We start from the raw sequence: 11,064 nt of genomic DNA, 5'->3' as shown, positions 1-11,064 counted from the left end.
CTCACAATTACCAGTAAGTCTTGTTCCTGTGTTAAATTTGTTGTTGAGTGTCTTCCTCATCCTTAGAACATTGCAAATTGTTCTCCGATTTCACTTTTAGGTGTCCACTGCTGGTGCATGGAGTTAAGCAGTTTTGTTCCCGTGTGCTAATTAATGCCCGTCACTACGCCCCGCCCCCACAGCATACCCTTTATGAAACAAGGAAGGCCTTCCTTCCAACCAGATGAGCAGGGTTAGGGAGGAGTATGAAGACACCCGTGTTCTCATACGTTACTGGTGGGTATAATGGAGGCCGGGACTCAGTTTGACTACGAAAGGCTTGCAACGAGCCTTGACCTGAGGAAGTGCGCCTGGGGACGCCCACACAAGACCCGTGGTGATCAGACATATTGCATTCTACCTGGCCAAAGAAGTGTGTTTGTGTAGTGAGTGGGATCCTTCGGCTGACACTGTGCTCTGCAGGGTGGCTTCTCACTGCGAACCTCTGTTTATAGGATGAGGCGTAATTAAATGTTACTAAATATTGGCTACAGTACTTGAATAGGCCTACCATGAACAGAGCTGTGTCTCTGCCTACGTGGTCCCTAGGATCCCTCTTGGACTTACTCCGCAGGCCTCCTTTGCTACCAGCTACCCCCTTGTGGTCTGCTCCTATCACTGCAGCCAGTAGTCCTTAAACTTCCTAAGGCTGACTGACCTTGTTGGTCTTCGGATTTGCAAAACCCTGTGTGGCCTCCAGCCTCCCGTCAGGGGAGGGGGAGGGGGAGGACTATGACTGCTCAGTGTGACCGTCTTCCATCCCACCCTCCAGGGCCTTGCCTCCCTTATCCATCTCAGGATCACTCCATTAGGCTCAACACCTTGCCTGTCCCCTTCTTTGCAAGTCTGCTTTTGCTCCCTTCGCAAAAGAAAGCTTGGGCTCTGGGTCTCACACGCCCGCCCCCCCTCCCCCGCCTCTCCCTCTTGCAGCACCTTCCAGAATGTGGTGCAGCTTGCTTTTTAGTTCCATTATAGCTCACTGCTTGTCCCACACTCTGGGCTGCGGGACTGGAGTGCCGTGTTTCTTTTGGTGAGGTTATTTTAGACTCTCAGACCCCGCGCGCCTGGCTCTCCGTAATGTTTACTAAATAAACACATGGCGACTGTTACTTTTTTTATTTGCCTGAACAGATCTTAAAAACTGCATGTATCTTGGCCTTCTTAAATAACTTCTTGCATTGCATAACGTGTTGTATAAGTGTTTTTATTACCAAAATAACACAGAAGATGTGTAAAGAAGTCTGCGGTCCTCTTTCCAGTTTGCTGAGCTGGGGCTTTCTCCCTGAAGTCTCATATATATATCCACTATCCACCCATCAGTCTCTCCTCTACCTGTCTTAGGAATACGGATTCCTAATACACATTTGTACAGCTCTGTGCACATGGAGTTTGTGTCATGCAGTTTCAGGGCCATCTAACTTTTCCCTTGAGCAAGTATTCCGGAGTACAAATGAGCTTCCATCAGTCAACTGGCAGATGGTCTAGCTGTTCCCTTTCTCCTTCCCACAGCGGTGCTGTAAAGATCGACCGTGTACACACGGTGTAAGCCAACCATATTAAATCAGTAATTGTGGTATTGCTGAAGGCAAGCACAGTTACGCAAGGAGAGAGTCAGTTGAGATGCCTGAGATGCTGTGTCAATCAGCACAGCTCCCCTTATCTGGTAAGCGATCTCATGAAAATCACCTCTGAGCAGCAGATCCACTACCCACCCCCACCCGACCCGCAGCCCAGGGGTTTGCACCTCTGTGCAGTTAGGGGGCGCCCTCTGTGGGATAAGGAGATGGCTTCATTAGAGGTAGCTCACACCACTACATACAGGTGATCTCAGCTGCCTGATTCAAAAGGCTACAAGCACAGCATCTTTAAGGTGCTCTGTGGAAGCAATGTGAGCTGGACTCTTGTCTAAGATGGAGGAACTCTGCAGCTGTGCTGAAGGAAAGGCCAGCACCCTTGCCTATCAGAAGGGCGGGGAGCCCAGGGCACCGTCTGCCCATGAAAACCCATAGATGTGAGGGAGAGGCCAGGTGGATACAATAATTGGTTACCAGGCTCTGCAGCCAGGAGTACACCATACCCTGTTACTTGAGACCAGGCTTTGCAGTGGTTCTGCTTGGCTCCCAGAGACTTCAAGAAGTTACAGGTCTTGGTTTTCTAGAACAAACTGCAACTGAATGACTTGCTGTCAGCTGCCACTCTCCTGTCCCCAGAGGGTAGTGTCAGGACCAGGGAGAGTGAACCACAGAGAAGCTGTGACCCCTTGTAAGGGGTCACTGAGGTGTGAATACTGTTCCCACCTGAGGTTCCTGGGAACAGGCGAGAAAGTTGACAGCCATGACTGAGATCCCCAGTGTGCTTTGCCTGCAGCTGCGGTGACCCCCGTAAATGCGGCCACACCTCAGACTCTGGTGTTTCGACTTGATTTACAAAGTCACGTTAATGTGTGGGAGCCGTGGAAGAGCCAGATCAGTGTCTGTCTCTAACGTATCACAGGCAGGAAGCCTTATCGTGTTCTTCTGCCACATTAAAGTCCCATCAAGGAGCCAGATAATTTATTACAGAAACGAAGACCTAACTAGATCACCTTTCCTTCTATGGGTTCAGCATCCAATAAAAGATCCAGTGGTACTTCAATCCTGACTCGGTCCTTGATGATAATGTCGAGGGGAGACACTTGATTATCGAGACCTTGGGAAGGCGGTGGCCTGTGCTGGGCTCAGGGCTGGGACTCTCCTCCCATGGGAGCAGGTTAGCAACAAGAGTGGGAAAATGCAACATGTAAGCATGGGTGTGTGTAGTGTATAGGTACATGTATCCATGTGTCTGTGCACATGCGGCATGTATGCGTGCCAGTACATACATGGCTGTGCATGTGTGCACAAGGTGTGCGTGTGCATGTCATACTAATTTATGGCCATTGGTGACTGCATGCATGCGATAGTATGTATGTATTCCATGTGCTATGTGTATGTGTGTGTATGCATATGTGCATGAGAAGCATGTATAATATGTATGCATGCTTGTGAATGCGTGTGCTGTGCATATAACATATGTGTGCATGCATGTGCTGTGTATGCATGTGTTTTCCTGTATTAAGAAGCAGGATATGGTATCCTACCGTTAATACTTAAACTCTTTTTTTTTTTTACATTTTAATGTTTTAGGACATCGTTATAGATATTTATATAAGAAAATAATTGAATTATAGATTGAAACTGCCTCTCACCCTGTGTGTGTGTGTTACTATCTCTAAACATACATGAAAGGTCACCTCTACTGTTGTGGTCATCACCAGGCCTAACGCACAGCACATCCTGTCACATGTCATGGGGTCATAGGTCGTAAGGGGCTCACTGTGAAGAGCGGATGGCTTGTGAATCTGCAGTTGAGGCAGCTGTGTACTGTCATCCCCCCCCTCCGCCCCGCCCCGCCCCTACTGTAGTTCATGTGAGGTGGGCATTCATTCCTGTTTCTCCCTTCAGTTTGAGTTGCCCTAAGGAAGGCCTCTGCTAGGTTCGTGCCACAGAGGGAACTGGACCCTCCCACATCAATCATTAAACAAGAAAATGCCCTCCAGACTACCCACAGGCCAATCTTAAGGAGGCATTTCCTCCATGGAGAGCTCACGTCACAAGATGACAAAATACTAACTAGCTCATACACCACTTAAAAACTAATTTCACGAGCTCAACTAAATGTAAACATCAGAATTTAATTACATAATCCCAAGAAGCAAGGGGCTAGAGGAAATTAACGACAGGTGGCCTCCTCTCTATTAAGCACCTGCCGCTACCAGGGTCTGGCTCTTTTGTTTACCTCTGAGGTGACTTCTGGATACCTTTGTTTTTTCATTGCACAGTGGGAGATCTGCTTTCAGGAACTGACCCTGGCCAAAGTCAGACCAGCGTGGAACCAGTGCTGTCACAGACACTCACAGAGCAGAGCGGAGGGTTAGGAGTGAGTGTCAGAGCCAGTTCCGTTTCACACGCAGACATGAGATGGCAAGAGGGACCCTGATACCTTGGCATTTCCACGGGGAAGATGAGGCTCCTGAGCCCTGGGTGCATCTGGGCATACGATCTCCTAATGCTGGCCCCCGGGGTGGACTGGGCATACGATCTCCTAATGCTGAGCCCTGGGTGCATCTTGGCATACGATCTCCTAATGCTGCCCCCGGGGTGGACTGGGTCTTCTCTGGACATCGCTTTGCAGTTGATCTGGTTCTTGCAGTCCTTTTCCTAATGTCTGCTTGGCTGGTTTTTGCCCCACATAGTCTGGCTGTTCATCTCTGCCTGGGCTTACAATGCTTCCCCAAGGTCTCCCGTCAGAGGCTGCCCATCCTTCACGACATCTGACTGCAGCCAGAGTCCCTACGCCCAGGATGTGGCACAAGTCACCCTGTGAGCCTCCCTCCACCTCACTCCCACATTCCCCGCACCTGTGGGAGATTTCTCCGGGCCCTTCGGTCGCTCATAATTTGGCCACCTGTGAGATAATCTCATGCCTCTCTGCCCCTGTAGTCATGTCTCCTGCCCCAACCCATGGTGGCTTGTTTTCTGTTTCTGACCTGGCCTTCACTCCCCTCGCATTTGCAGTGGCATTATTTAATCCTCCCAGTGACACAGCCCAGAGACTGAGTCAATGCCTTTGGTTCTTACCAATAGGAAACAGAAAGGGAACACTCAATGAGAGGCCATTTCGACGTGAAAAACAGCAAGCAAACGAGAGGCTGCTGTTTTCACCAATTCACACAGGGAGCCAGCAAGCTGGGGGCCAGGGGTGCTCTGTCCCGCTATGGACCTTGGCCTAGCACCCTGATAGCCCTGGAGTCAGCAAGAGTCACAGAGCTGAAGGGCTCACAGAGGACAGAGAAGCATCTGTGAAGTCCGAGACCGCCAAAGGGTGTCATCTGCCATGGGGGGCAGAGGAAACGGAATGTCCTTCCGGGTCTGGAAGGATGAGTAAGAATGGCTTCAGGCCTAGGGAACGGCCCTGTGAGAGAGAGCTGTGGGGCTCACCTGGGGAGAGGAGGAGTTTGGGTGTGGATGTGTGAAGCCACAAAGGGAATGTAGGTTCTGCTGAGTGGCATACATGTATTATTTCCACACAGAGGAGCAGCGGCGCCAAGGTTGTTAAGAAGGTGGTGGCGGAGACACGGGGCGTCTCAGACCTCACCACCAGGCTCCAGACCTGGCAGATGCCTGGCAAGGACACCATCTCGGAATGGCAGGCAATACCGCCATCTCTGGTGCAGGTCAGAGGATTCTGCCCCAGTAGTCACATTTGCCCCCCACCATATTTGTGACTGGTTCCCTGAACTGTGCAGACGCCAGCACCCTGGACAGCTAGAGCCTCTTCTCATGCAAATGACCTACTATCTTTGCAGGACACCATTCTGGACAGCTCACTTGTAACACACAGCGGGCGTTGCCGACATTAAGTTCTGGGGTCAGCACTGCAGGGCACAGAGCACCGATTAAGTTAGGTTCTTTCAGTCCAGCCTCTGTGTCTTCACACTGTCTCATGGGAGTGGGGCCACCTTCCTCTACTCACTGCGTCTCTCCTGAAAACAGCCACCTTGGAGTCTTGCTGAGTGTCAAATATTACATTATTGTAGTTTTAATTGAATCTACTGGGTTAGTAATGAGGTAAAAATCTCTTTTTACTGGTAGACCTGTTCTTGGAGTTAGGGTTGATCAACAGGTCAATTAATGGAACAGATTAATATGAGACACAGAAGGAGATTTATTCGATTTGTTCACATTAGGAAGAGGAACAAAGGCATCCAGTGCCCCATTCCACTTTTGGGTCCATCTTTGGGGTACTGTTCTCAGAGTTAGGTTTAAATAACTCGACCAGATGTGCAGCATCAGCTGTCACACCTGGTCAAGGTGTGGTCCAGTCTGACCCTTCCTGTCAGCAGCATCTCAGCTCCCATCTCTCCTGCAAGGTGCTCTGACAAGTTATCAGATCTGCTGCGTGGGGTCAGTCCTTAACTAATCAAGAGCCTAACGAACCGTAAGGAAACATAAAGGTTTAAAAATATTTTGTATGACCTTTGTTTATGGTATGTGTCGGGGGTAGGTGCCATGGCGTGCTTGTGCAGGTTAGAGGGCAACTTATGCTATTGGTTTTCTTCTTACATCATGAGGGTCCAGGGATCGAACTCTGAGCCTCAGGCTTGGCAGCAAACACTTTTACCACTGAGCCATCTTGTCAACCCAGTGTAACCTCTTCCTTCCTTCCTTCCTTCCTTCCTTCCTTCCTTCCGTCTCTCCCTCCCTCCCTCCATCCCCCCCCCCCTTTCTTATGTTTTTGAGACAAGCTCTCTATTTTCAGCTCTGGCTGTCCTAGAACTTGCTCTGTAGACCAGCCTAGCCTCTAACTTTGAGACACCTGCCAGCTTCTGCCTACTGAGTGCTGGGATTAAAGGTGTGCACCACCACACCCAACATTCAGTTTTTAACCCACAAGCATTGCATGAAGTGTCCTTTAAAAGACATAAAGAAAAAAAAAAAGGAAATAATTGTTCTTTCTTTTGTAACACTATTCACATGAAGCTCTTAGCCGAGGGAGACTCTTCATATGATTTGACAGAATGGAAACTTACAGATGAGTGACTGAAGCCCTCAGTTACACACACATCCAGAAGAGAACTCAAGACACTAAGGACAGCAGCACTTTCAAACTCCTGAGCAGGTCGGCCATTCAGAGGGTTATTGAGCATTAAGGGAGGAATATAGACCACAGAGAACACATTTACAGACATTGGGATTTATAATAAGGCGCCTTGCTTTTCTTTTACTAAGATGTCTCTTGAGATAAATCCGACCTCCATGCAGAACGGAGTGGACAGTGCCTTTCATTTTTGAATGCTAGAAGATGTTTGGACATTTCCTTAAAAGAGACTGGGCAAAAAAAGCAAAGAGGAAATTAAAAACTGTGTGTAGATCCATCCCAGCTTTCCTTATAAAGGGACAGTGACCATTTTTAAGTCAAATCACATATTTTTAAAACAAACTAAAGCCACAGGATAATGAATCTATTTTTAGGCGTTCTTCATTAAAAAACATATTAAAAAAAAAAAACATATTAGCTCAGTTCTAGTTGGAGTTGACAGACCACTCACTAACATCTTAACAACTCAAGAAGACGATAGAACAGTCAGCTCAGGCCAGAGTAAGACAAGTTTCCCAACAGACAGCGGCAAGTCTCAACACACCAGGGAAACATGACTGTCTATGTGAACAATAGAAGAACATCGAGGGTGGGAAGGGGTAGGATTTCTATATGAAAAGCAGGAAAGACAAAACAAGCTCCCCGGTGGATTTTCAGTGCTGAAAGTCTGCCACGCTGCCGATGTAATTTGTCTCAAAGCGAGAGTGTGTACATGAAAAATCATTGCAGGTTTACTAACACCATCTGAGGATTTAAAAGATGAACACGTTTTTAGTATCATTCCCATCAGGTTGCACCCAGTCACATTCCCATTCCACATCTAAGGACAATTTCCGTGAAAGCTCAAACATGGAATCGACCAATCCAACGGCCGTTGTGAGCAGTACTGGCTTTATCTTTTACAATGTACACACACACGCTCAATGGGATGTAAAAAAAAGTTCAATCTCTTCACACTATTTACGACAAAGAGTATTACCTATTAACAGTTAGTCCCAAAGACAAAATTAGCCCCATTTCAACACTGGCAAAATACATTTCATACATTCATGGACAAAGGCCCAGAAATCATGAAAATGTATCTTTATGTGCAAGACAATCCTAAACCCAATCTTTAAAATTTACATTTTAAGCTTGTCTATCAAGAGTTCCCTTTAGAAATTTTCTGAGTAGTCCATAAAAGAATATTTTAGCAATGTAGTCACCTTTCAAGTTATTTCTCTTGCAAACCCTGTAAGGAGTGGTTTTTATTATTTATTTATTTTGTGTGTGTGTGTGTGTGTGTTATGTGTGTGTGTATTAATGTGGCTCAAACACTCACAAAATATTTTAAAATAGATATGCAAGAACGGTCATTTTTGCATTTAATAAACTAAAACAACAAAATGTAGAATAGCAAGTTGGACTCCCATGGACAGTGTTAACTCTCAACTAGAAAGAATTTGGCCTGACCTGGGAGGTGACACTCCGGGTATGCCTGTGGAGGATGTAACTCAATTATGTTAGCTGAGAAGTCTGCCCACTGTGGGCAGCTCTATCCCCTGGCTGGGATCCTGGACTACCTATGTGGAGAAGGGGCTGCAGCCTATGCTGTTTCCTGATCGATCGTGGTTTCAGCGTGAGCAGTTCCTTCAGGATTCGGCTGCCTTGACCTCCTTGCCCTAACGGACTCTATTCCTGAAAGGTGGGCTAAACCAAACCCTCTACCTCATATTGCTCTGTCAGAGTACTCTGTCACAACAGAAAAGGAAACTAAGGCAAGGCTGAAGGATTTCTGTTGCTGGTGTTTTCCTTTCCTTCCAGGTCCCACCCCCCTGCTGCCCCAAATAAACACATAGAGACACTATATTAATTATTAAACTATCGGCCTTCTATAGGTCTTCTTACTGGCTAGCTCTGTCTTGTTAACCCATACCTACTAACCTATGAATTTGGTCTTATATTACCAGAGAATGCCTGGTGTGTCCTATCCTCCCAGTCCCTCCATGGTGTCCCTTTCCGGTCTCTCTCCACCTACCTTTCCCAGAATTCTCCTTGTCTCCTAGTCCCGCCTATCTTCCTGCCTCTATTGGCCAGTGTTTTATTCATCAGCCAATAAGAGAAACAGAAGGACATCCCCTATCAGGTTGCTATTCACTTGTTATCAGGAGTGCTAGACACAGTGAGTTTGTCCCCTATTCTCGTAGATACCATGTACATCTATAGAAGACTAGACAGCTAGAGTTTCTCTAGGGACACCAAGATGGTAAGAGCTTTTCCATCATTACACGAATCACAACAGAGACCTCCTCAGCAACCTGTTTCTGTTTCAGTCGGCTCAACAGAACCCCAGATCCGTGCTGTCAGACAGGAGACCTTCACGGAGTTTCCTGCCTTGTCATATGAATGGAACTACTAGACCAGCTACTAAGCAGAAGTGTCTGAGAACTCTAAAGGAGACAAAGCCAGTCACCAAACGGAAGTCACTAAGGTGTGATCCAGACAGAACCCAAACAGCAAAGCCTGGGGTGCACCAATCACTTAGGGAGAAGCCCGCCTGTCTGTCAAGTCAGGCAGACACACAGCAGCTAGGGAGAGGAGCTCACTGAAGGTCAGACTTTTATAAGAGCCCAGCACCAAGTCCGAATGCTCATTCCTCAGCAGCACCGGGTAGAGATGAGAAGCAGCTACCGCCAGCTGAAGTGGGCAGGAAAGAAACTCCCTGGCGTGAAGAAGCGAGTCTCACAGCTACTGGGACCCTTCAATCTCTCCTCTCTTTCCCGAGTCAATGTGTGAGTGACTGATGTTAACAATGTGTTTTTCCTCTGGACTGGCTTACCAAGAGTGTTAGCAGAGTTGTTGGGGGCAGAGCTTGTGCCCTGGAAGCTGTCTGTGGAAGGAGCCAGGTTAAACCACTCATTCTCAACAGGCCAATTAGAAAGCAGGTAATAGTTAAAACAAAACAAAACAAAACATAAAGGGATTCATTGTGGCTCCAGGAGGAACAAAAGAGGTCCAGCAACACCCGACAAGTCTATTTTTGTGGTCCCTGGGCATGCAGTTTGGGTTTAAATAAAGGGATGGAGGCGTACACAGCCAAGCCATCCGATTAAGATGTGTTCCTGCCCAGCACTGACCCATTACTGTCTGGGCTCGTCTTCCCTGCAAGGTGACTGATGATCAGGCAAGTGTCAGACGTGTGACATCTCTTCCAAGGGACACGCTCCATTCTGTGTGGCACCAGGCTTCAGATTCCTCCTCCCAGAACCGGAGTGTGGTAGGCAGACACAGGTGTGTTCTCCAGCTGGGCCGGTCACAGTACGCACTCACTGGCTAACCTTCCCCAACATTCCTCTGACTCTCGCCCGGGGTCCCCACGGGGTAGTGGGACTTTTCTCTGATGTTCCCCAGGATCACCATGTGCCTTTGGCGGTTTCTTGGGCTGGCTGGCTCAGCCTGATGGCCATTATCAAATCCCTCATCTTTTATATTTTATCTCTATCCTTTTAAAATCCAGTCCCTTCATTATGATATCTTCATTTTCTTCTGTCTTATTGTCATTCTTCCGTTTCTTTACAAATGTCTTCACATCTTATCACTGCATTTAGCCCTCCCCCCCCCCCCCCCCCGTGTCATCCAAGGGCCCGAGGTGAGCTGGCTGGCTGGCTACCTAACTTCCTCTTGGTTCTGTGTATCTGGCTTGTTTTCCCATGCACTCAGTGATTTAGGATCATGCTCATGGTCATCTTGAACTCCACCTAAGGAAATTGTCCCTCAGGGAAAGGTCACTTGCTGTGGCTTTTGTCAGGGGCTCAAGGACACTGACACCTAGGAAGCACATGATGGGATTCGTTTTTTTCTGGCCACATAGGTTGGATTCTGAATTGAGACCAAGTTCCTTCTGCTCTTCCTGGAGCCATGTCAGTCTATGCTCTCGGCAGCCTCTGGGCTTCCTGTGTTACAAGGAGCAGAAGGCCAAGGGCTTTCCCTCTCATCGGCAGCTGTGGGCTTTCCTTCAGGTTCCTCGTCACAGGGCCCAGTAGCAGCTCTTTTAGGAATGGCTTTCCTTATCTCACTTATAGCTTAAGGGTCACAATCCTGCTCGGCGGGTCCTAGTCATGTTAAAGGTTTTCCTATTCACAAATGCTCACAAGTACATTTTAAATAGTCATTGATTTAAAGGGATCGAAACCCTGCAGCTTTTGTGGGTTGGCTGAGACGGCAGGGCCCTGTATGTGAGGACCCAGCCATGTAGGAATCCTGTTGCTGCCAAAGCAGAGTACCAGGAAAGCGTCTAAGATAGGCGGATGCCTGTTTAAAAATGAGCATCCTGGCTTCTGGTGGTGTGTGTGTGTGTGCATGTGTGTG

The sequence above is a fragment of the Phodopus roborovskii genome, unplaced genomic scaffold (assembly GCF_943737965.1).
Source record: "Phodopus roborovskii unplaced genomic scaffold, PHOROB, whole genome shotgun sequence".
In the NCBI taxonomy this organism is placed as follows: domain Eukaryota; kingdom Metazoa; phylum Chordata; class Mammalia; order Rodentia; family Cricetidae; genus Phodopus; species Phodopus roborovskii.
Note: the sequence above shows the minus strand (reverse complement) of the source record.